The sequence below is a fragment of the Helianthus annuus genome, chromosome 8, assembly GCF_002127325.2.
Source record: "Helianthus annuus cultivar XRQ/B chromosome 8, HanXRQr2.0-SUNRISE, whole genome shotgun sequence".
Taxonomy (NCBI): Eukaryota; Viridiplantae; Streptophyta; class Magnoliopsida; order Asterales; family Asteraceae; genus Helianthus; species Helianthus annuus.
Window position 1 is genome coordinate 31702049 of NC_035440.2, and position 7007 is coordinate 31709055.

At 32.6% G+C, this 7007-nt stretch overlaps 1 long non-coding RNA gene across 12 annotated transcripts; it reads left to right on the forward strand.

Annotated features, from left to right (window-relative positions):
* Positions 1 to 313: 313 nt before the first annotated feature.
* LOC110872552 lies at positions 314 to 4098 on the forward strand. Of its 12 annotated transcripts, XR_002554520.2 has the most exons (12): positions 320 to 527; positions 703 to 774; positions 905 to 957; positions 1314 to 1339; positions 1443 to 1498; positions 1579 to 1619; positions 1705 to 1797; positions 2003 to 2242; positions 2563 to 2623; positions 2697 to 2764; positions 2931 to 3074; positions 3476 to 4098. It is a non-coding gene; the product is annotated as an uncharacterized LOC110872552 (long non-coding RNA). The 12 variants fall into 12 exon arrangements; XR_004864979.1 differs by having other exon boundaries at positions 314 to 527; positions 905 to 1339; positions 2003 to 2252; XR_004864975.1 differs by having other exon boundaries at positions 314 to 527; positions 905 to 1339; positions 3473 to 4098.
* The last annotated feature ends 2909 nt before the right edge of the window (positions 4099 to 7007 follow it).

Genomic DNA, 7007 nt, shown 5'->3' on the forward strand with positions numbered 1-7007 from the left:
GAACAAAAACTCAGGGACTAAAATGACAATTTACTCTTTTATTTAAAACATTTGTAGGGTGGGTTTTAGATCTTATGTTAAAATGTTGATTATATTTAGGTAGGAGTGAGTAGAAAATTAAATTGAAACTGAAAAAATTGAACCTAATTAAATAATCAATATTATTTTCATTAATGTTTGTATATATATGGTTCCCATTAAGTCTAACCATTTTTTGAATTAATCTCTACCGTCGGATCATGCTGAGATTAAATCTCAGCCCTTTAAACTCATTAAATTAACCGCTGTGATGGCGGTTTAGGGCAGTTGCTGACGGTTTTTCAAAGTGGGTGGCTTGCTCCACCTTTTTCTGCCCATGATCTGGTGGTTATCTTCTAATTTTAAGACCCATTATCCCCACACTAAAACTTCTACAAATCTGGGTCAGTGAGGAGATATTGTTATATGATGTACCTACAAACAACAATTTGAATCATTAATTTCAGTAAACAAATTCGTGACACACGCCGTGACAGAGCATATTCCAGGTTGTCTTTGTGAACTTACTTATGGTTTTCCCCCTTTAATTCTTGTCTTCTTCATCAGTTATTATCGCTAAAACCTTAAGATTGTTCATTCTTCTCAAACTAATATCATATTGCGATTTGGATTTGCCTTTTATTTTATACTAATCTCACTTTACCCTTTCAATTTCTGATTCAGACGGGGAGGTACTAATTTTGCATATATGAATGAAACACATGTATGCTGGAGCGTGGTTTTTCTGCCTACCAGGTAGTATTCGATGAAATGTCTACTAACTTTTAATATTGATTTTTTTTTTTCATTTTGTAAGTGTTTCTATAACCTCTATGATGGAAACATTTTTGTTTTTCACATTTCTGACTCGTTTAGAGTTTCAAAGTGAACAGATCGAACATTGGTGGTACAGGAAATAAGGAAGCACCTGAGTTGCTAGTAAGTTGTAGCAAGTTCCTTTGTGTTTAGAATTGTTAAATTAACCATAATATCTAAACTCATACTTTCGATCTTCAAAATACTTTTGATTTTCAAAATGGCTGGTGTCATAGGAGGAACTGGAAGAAGCATTGGGACTGCAAGTATAAGTTTATTGGAAATGAAGAGATTAAAATTGTGTCTAAACTAACTACATAAACTATTTCTGAATATTTACTTCATTGTACATAAACTTGTGGAAGCATTGCAAGTTAGGATAACTAACTTTACATTTGAAGGAAAATTAAAGAGTTAACTTGTGTTTGTATATGCAATTGATCTTATGCACTCTTCTAAAATTTTATTTTGTGGTTAAGCATTTTGAGGAGGCGTTGAAATGCATGTAAGTTCTATTTGTTTTAAACTTTGAGGTTCCTTTATGCCTAATTATGCTAAATTAACTAGATCAAACTCATCTATTTCTTTCAAAATTTGTTTGATGTTAGGAAATTGAAGAAGCATTGGGATTGCCTGTAAGTTCAGGTTTGATGAACATGAAAAGGTTTCTTTCTATCCATGTATTCTAAGTGGACATGAATAAACTCATATGTATCTTATATGAAAGTTTGTTTGGTGGCACAGTTTCTGCAAGTTAATGAAACTAAACCATGCCTCAAATATTGGTACTTTTTCTTAAAAAAGGGTTAGAATATTTAGATTTCTCATTATACAAACCATAAAAATGATACTCATTTGTGGTCAAAACAGTTGGGAACCTCTACAAGTTGAAGAAAGTTGATGTACGATATGCTTTTGGTGGTATTATCTTTGCCCTAGTCTATTGCACTTCCGGTATCTCAGGTATATTATAGTTATTAACCTTGAAAAGATTCTCATAAAGCATGTATTTTGTTGTTTTCTTGCTGTATTTTAACCTTGAAGTTTTCATTTTTACAAAAATTTTATCTAAATTCACATGGGTTCTTCAATATTTATCTTTAAATGAAATGAGTTCTTAAAAATCTTATCTTTTTGCTAAACATGCTTATTATTTGGTGTTAAACAGGAGGACACATCAGTCCCCACCAGTGACCTTCAGCTTACACAACCTTATCTTCACGAATCATGACACCAACATGCAATGGGAAAGGTAAGGGATTCTCGTGGACGTTTTTCGAAAAAGACACTGATTCTTTAAAGAGCACAACAGCTTCCGGCCTTGCCATTTATGTGAATTCAAAGCACGTGCACTCAGAATCCGCTGAAAACACCATGGGTCAAAACCGTAAATTCACATAATTACTAGGTATCATCAGGTAGCTTTGATTTTATCTATATCCCGTTAATATAGCATGACAATAACTTTTTCTTCTAAGTGATTCTATTTGTAACATCAAATAACCAAGATTAGTATTATTAGTTTTAATGCTTACTAAACCATTAACTGATATTTTTTCCTATAAGGTACTCATGTTTCGATTTTAGGGGTCCTTGATATTAGATTTTTCTTCATAATTTACTTACTATTCGTGTTTGATTTAGGTTAAATTCATGTTGGATTAGTTATTTATTAGCATATGTTTAACTTTTGTATGAACTTTTGTTTGACATTTATTCTTTGTTCAGGTGAGTGTTATCAACTCTAGGGATTACACAGTCAGAACTCAAAAACGTTGTTGCTATTTATGTAAGAATGTTGTTATTGTTGTGTTTTTTTTGTATTTTCTAATATCACTGACATCTTCCTCTTTATATGTTAGCGTTCATACATGATCGCAATAATTACAAATCCATCGGAATGATGCTATCTGAGCTGCGAAAAGTGGAGGTTTGTCTTTCTAGGTCTCCATATTATCAACTGTTGTTCCCCTTAATTATTTTTTTAGTTACTATTTGCGTACTTACTACCCAAACTCTTTCTCTGTCAGTAATTTGTATCATTAATAGACCAACAAAAATGAGTCACTTATTTTGTTTCTATAATACTGATGTAGGAGATGCGACTTCAATGGGATGAAGAAAGTTATATTTTGTTTTTACTATTTTTTAAAAGAAGTTGTTGACCTGATGCATTCATTATTATTAGAGAGGCGTATCAAAGCATGATGTCAGAAAAGGGGAACTTGAGAAATGGAAAGGTAAAAACTTTAGCTGCACAAAACCTACAAGAAGTTCAAGATGAGAATAATGATGTGGCTAGATTATGTAAATTTCGGGTCAAATCACTTAAGGAGGGGACTATTGCATATTTTTTTTTAACACAAGCTACTCTCCATCGTAACGCACAAGCGTCATTTGTTTTAATAATTTTGAGGTGGCTATTTCGGCCCATTACTTATAGACTTATAGTTGGGCCGATTTGGTGTATGTTATAATGGGTCAGGCGGGCAAAATGAATGAAATTTAATTAAAAGGAACTTATCAAACGGGTCGCAAATTTTAATCTCTGGCTAATATAAGAATTTATGTGTCACCTTCTTTTATGTTATTCTAAGGTGGTTACTAATTTATTTTGAATTTTCCTTTACTCCCTTAGCAGTTGGATTCCTTTCGCAAGGGTTTTAAAGTTCTTGAAGCACTTGACCTCATCATAAGAATTGTTGTGGAGAAGCACCAGATTGATTACCAACTCGGTGATATAAAGGGAATTCTAGGGTTGGTGATGACATGAACATCTATGCGACAATTGACGATGGGGAACTGAATTTTGATTATAGACAAAAAACGTAAGGCCTTTATAATATTGCCACGTCAACATATCGAGTGGGGGTGATCAGCTTGCAGCACAAAGAACACATGTATCACTTCTAAATCTTACCATGATCAAAATGTACCGGATAATGGAAACTTTTATAAACTATGCACTGTTTGTCATATTGGTTTTTATTTTATTAAGTTGTCACCGCAAACCAAAGGTACAGTCGGATGAAGTATTTGATATATTCACGGGGGACAGAAAATTTTAAGACGGTTGTTGAGCAGTGCTATGGAAAGACGTTTGAACCTGCATGAGAGTTGCTCGAGTTGGAGTTCAAAAGCCATCTAAGATGGCACACACAAGTTCAGTCTATCACATTATCTTCACATAGTTTGGTTTGCAATATGATTATTTAAAATGGTTTTTACCGAGTTCTGTTCTGCTTTTAAGTTATTGGTTGATTACACCGTTTCATGTTTTACTACTCTATCAATTTTGTTTTCTATCGTTTTGTTTTGTTGTTATAAACTCTAGACGATCGTTTTCTTTTATAAATTAAAGAATGGTGTTTTTGTTCGTAATGTTGTTTAAATTTGTGTACACTTAATATAGATTCGATTTTTTTATTACGCTGTTAAATGTAACCCGTCCACCAGACGGGTATTAAACTAGTTTACATATTATTACAATTTATTCTGTGTAATAATAATAAACAAAAATACCTCCAAAGTTAAATAAAGAGTCGTATTCTGTCTGTGTATGTTTTCTTAAAAATCAATTACTTAAGTAAATGTGTTATCATTCTAGTAGTTTTTATATAAAGTTTTAAAGTCAAAACTTTACAATTGACTTTCTCCAAACATCATCATCATATTATTATTACTACATATACATTTAATTTACATGGAGGGGAATAGTTTTGTTTGGTTATTGGTAAAAAATGGTGGCCAATAACATGGTTTTTTTTTTTTTTTTTTTTTTTTTTTTTTTTTTAGATTAGCATATAATAGTTATCTATAACTAAAAAATGGAGATGGAGATAAGTGTTAAGCAGTTGTCTGCCACTTCTTCATTTGTTCTGTCAAATTATAATTTTATTCCCAGCATAAAATTACGTTTTTGCTCTCAACTAAAATTACGGTTTTACTCCCCGTTCAAAATAAAATAATGCTTTTGCCCCCAGCTATAGTCCTGCCAAATTACGATATTATCCACAGTTTAAAATTACGATTTCGCCCTCAGCTCAAAATATAATTTTGTATTGCCCCAAGATAAAAATACGATTTTGCCTTAGTTAAAAATTACGATTTTGCCTTAGTTAACCCTTCAAAATAAAAATATGGTTTTTCTCTCGGTTCAAATTATGATTTTGCCTCAATTTTAAAATTACGATTTTACCGCAGTTTAAAATTCAATTTTGCCATCTTTTTTTTGGCAAAACTATGGTAGTGTTTTATTTTACTTTGTTGGCTCAGTGTAGTTTTTATTCGTGCAAAACAGCTGCCTAGCACTCGCTAATTGCTCCTGACAAATTATTACTTTGCCCCCAGCTCTATATTACATGCTTGCCATCGTTTTAGTTATTTTTTAAGCAAAACTATGGTAGTGTTTTGGTTTAATTGATTGACTCGATGTATCCTTTTTTGAGGTCGTGTTATAAGTAGCATATATAGGTAACCGAAATAAAGGCCTACATGTTATTAAACTAAGAAATATTCGGTTTAGCGCCATGCAACGAGGGCGACGCATAAATGGGCGGCCGACCCTCCCCTATTGGACCAACCAGTTTATTATTTTATACACGCTTTAAAATTACGTTTTCGCACCGGAATAGTGTTTCCCTTCGATTGGTTCAAATGGGCGGCAAGCAATACCCATTGGACCAACCAGTTTATTATTTTATACCCATTTTAAATTTACGGTTTTGCCCCCCGTTAAAAAAATACGGTTTTGCCCCAACTTCAAAATACATTTACCCTTTTGCCCCGAGCTAAAAAATACGACTTCGCCCTCGGTAAAAAAAGACGCTTTTACCCTCAGCCAAAACTATGTTTTCGCCCCAGCTCAAAATAAAATTTTGTTTTTCCCCTGGCTCAAAATTACAATTTTATACCTGTTTATTATTTTATACCCACTTTAAAATTACGGTTTTAACCCTAGATTAAAATTACGTCTTTACCCCCAATTCAAAATATAATTATGCTCTTGCACCCAACTAAAATTTCCGATTTTCCTCTCGGTTCAAAATTACGATATCATCCTCAATTCAAAAAAACGTTTTTGCCCCCAGTGCAAAATAAATATATTGTTTTCCCTTAGCTAAAAATTACGATTTTACTAAAAAAAATATAACTTTGCCTCCAGCTAAAAATCGTGTCAACGAGCTGCCTAACACTCGCTCATTAGTCCTTACAAATTACTATTTTTCCCTGAGCTCAAAATTGCGATCTTGTCATCGTTTTACTTTTTCTTTCTAGCAAAACTATAGTATTGTTTTTTTATTGGTTTAGAATTAATCGACTATCGCCCGCAACGCGGGCGAGGCATCACCTAGTTGTCAATATTCAACAAAATCTATAAAGTCTATATGCAATATTTACTTTGGAAAAATAATCTAAATATTTTATAAATAGTGAAAAACTAGTTTTAACTCCAACTTAATTTCCCTTGCAAGATAAATACATAATTAACTTGTAGTACTTCCAATAAATAGACAACCTTAGTGACAGAAATTAAATAGTTAGATTACTTTCCTATGCGTTGTCTATTTATTCAGCTTTTCTTATCAACAATCTATCTAGCATGTTAGTTGTCTTGTGTAGGTGTGAAATATATAAAGATTAATTTCATGCCAAAGTAAGGAAGAAATGCTTTACGCTTCTTTGGCAGGCGGTTGACTCGTGGTGTTGGATTCTTCAAATTTACAAGTTTTCGGTCAAGGATTTATTGAAACTTCATAATACGTTAAGAATGGGGTGAGATAAAAATATGTTTTTCATGGGATTGTTATCATTGCGTGTTGACGGCTTTAGAAAGTTAGGAATGAAGAGCATGTCTCCAACAAGAAAATCAGGATTGAAGGAATTGTCGAAGATGTCAAATCTCTCAGATATCTTTGATTAACGAATAGGTCTAAAATGAAATGCATAGAATGGTCGAATTGACGTAATTTAATTTGATGTTGTTTGTTTGTCGTGTTGATGCCCACCCTGGTTTTTGGTGGGGTGCTCTTTGTGAATGAAATTCGCCTTTAAAAGAAAAGAGAAAAGAAAGAAAGAAAAAAGAAAAAAAAAACGTTAATCCTTATAACCTTATAATTTGCTTTTTCGTAATTGAACAAACATTTAAGAAATCTTGGAGGTTGGGTTTAGAA